This window comes from Miscanthus floridulus, chromosome 9 (assembly GCF_019320115.1).
Source record: "Miscanthus floridulus cultivar M001 chromosome 9, ASM1932011v1, whole genome shotgun sequence".
Classification (NCBI taxonomy): Eukaryota; Viridiplantae; Streptophyta; class Magnoliopsida; order Poales; family Poaceae; genus Miscanthus; species Miscanthus floridulus.
The window spans coordinates 92,217,533-92,219,859 of record NC_089588.1 but is presented as its reverse complement, the minus strand read 5'-3'; positions in this window follow the sequence as shown (position 1 = coordinate 92,219,859).

Below are 2,327 nucleotides of genomic sequence, written 5' to 3'. Positions count from 1 at the left end.
AGCTGCAACCAGTTCACCCCTAAGCTCCATGCCCTTAATCAAGTCCAGAAGTTCCATTACTTGCTCCATGTTAGTGTTGTTGGGTCTCTTCGACCAGTTACTATGTTTAACCGGGATGTGATGGACGTCGCATCGAATCATTGGGTGACTTTGTTTGATATAGAACCATCTGGCGTTCCAACCTTTCAGGGAGGTATTCAGTGGAACGTTGATGTATTCACTGGCCATCCCATCCCTGAGCTACAGGTACACGCCACCGACCACCTTTGAACCGCTGCCCCCTTCTTCTTCAGACAGAACAGGTGCCTGAAGAGGTTGAAGTGTGGAAGAATACTGAGAAACGCCTCACAGAAATGGATAAAGATGGACACATGCAGTATGGTGTTGGGGTGCAGGTTGCAGAGGCTAATCGCCCAAAACTCCATAAGATCCCTAAGAAAGGGGTGGACAGGAAACCCTAATCCTCGCCAAAAATAATCTTCAAATACTATAGCCTCATCAGTATGAGGTGTTGGGAAGGGCTCACCAATAGCCGGCAGCCATCCGGCAGTAAGGTGGTCTGACAGCATGCCCGACGCCACCATCCGGTTTAGATCCGCCACCCCCGTTTTCGATGGCACCCATTCCTCATCGCGGCTGGCTCCGGTGGCCGCCTTCCTCGGCTTTGCAGCTCCTTTTTTCGGCGCCATTTCCTCTGGATTGCTCCTAGGTTGGAGGTGAATGCCCGCGGTGGTGCGGAATGTGGAGCACAGGTAGTGCAAAGGCAGGAAGTAGGGCGGATTGACAGAGGTAGGAGGCGATGTGTGTGGCGGCGCGGTTATAAAGCACTTTCCCCACTTTCCATTGAATCTGAGGGTTTTTGGGAAACTGTTCCCGCGATCAGTGCTACTTCGACTCCTCCAAAATGGTTTAATGGGCCGCAACTTGGGCTATCACGTAACAGTAGCCCACGTCGCTCATTTATCGCTGCCACCTATTCTCCGATTTCTCCGCATTTTAATGAGGCTCAGTAACCGATACTGCACAGCCATTACTCCAATTTTTTCACCATGGCTTGTTTATCCGATATCTACGCCAGAAACACTGGGACTGGCTATTTGCTCAGACGATTTACTAATTTCTAAGCCTGGCACCACGTGACTACGTCACCTACTATCAGGCTTGGGGATTGAGTGGGCACACTTCACCTTGCAGTGAATGTGTTTGTTTTTCATCTCGAGGCTACGCTCGGGAACTGGCTACCTGCTCGGTTGGTTCACTATTTTTTGAGCCTGGCACCACATGACTACGTCACCTACTGTTAGGCTCGAGGACTAAGTGGGCACACTTCACCTTGCGGTGAATGTGTTTGTTTCTTCTGAAAGACTCCGAGCCTCTAAAAGATAAAACCAGGTATCTTTACCCTCGTTGTCGGACTCTAAGTGGGCACACTTCATTTTACCATGCAGAAATTTTCAATTTTGGACTTGAGCTCCTTACACCCTTATGACAAGCCGTGCTCGGAACACACTGCTCGGTGATGTTGCACGCTGCTCGGCAGCTGCTCACAACTGCTCGGCGACTCGTTATGGTGGTTGGACCATGATTTGGATAGCTCGGTTTTGGTTCGCACCTGCTCGGAAAAGCTCAAGACGGCGTTGCACAATGGGTACAAGGCGCTCGGGGACTAGCTGTGGGGGGTACGACCCCGGATACCCACGACAGGCCACATGGGCTACGCCTCCAGGGGCGGCCCAGCCCACGAGAAGGAGCCTTGCGGGGCACGATACTGCTCGGCGACTCCCGCAAGGCACGGGGAGGATATCCTGAAGATGTTACGAGATCTGATAGGATACGTATGATCCCATGTTTCTTGTAATCTGTTATTACTTTCCGGTTATCTCTTAGATCTAACCGACTTGTAACCTTGCCCTTAGACTATATAAGGCGGGCAGGGACCCCCTACGAAATCATGGCAAATCATACGATAGCTAATACAAACCAACATACCATAGAAGTAAGGTATTACGTCTCTGTTGCCTTCTTGTTATTGATTATACGCTCCTCTGCCGATCAATCTACCATCGCAGGATACCCCTCGGTGGACTACCGATGATATTCTGTCGACAAAAGGACACAAGGTTTATAGTAGTTTGGGCTGAATGTCCCTACATCTAGTCTACTGCTGCTTGTGTTATCAGTACCGAAAAAGGTTCATAGTAGGGGGTATAAACGGTCGAGAAAGGGAAGGGTCCCAAGTCTCTGATGGAATGGTCGGAAGGATGCCAGAGCTCGATCGCTGCTTGGCTATATGCGTGATGTGTCGTGTGTGTTGAACTGATCCCCCT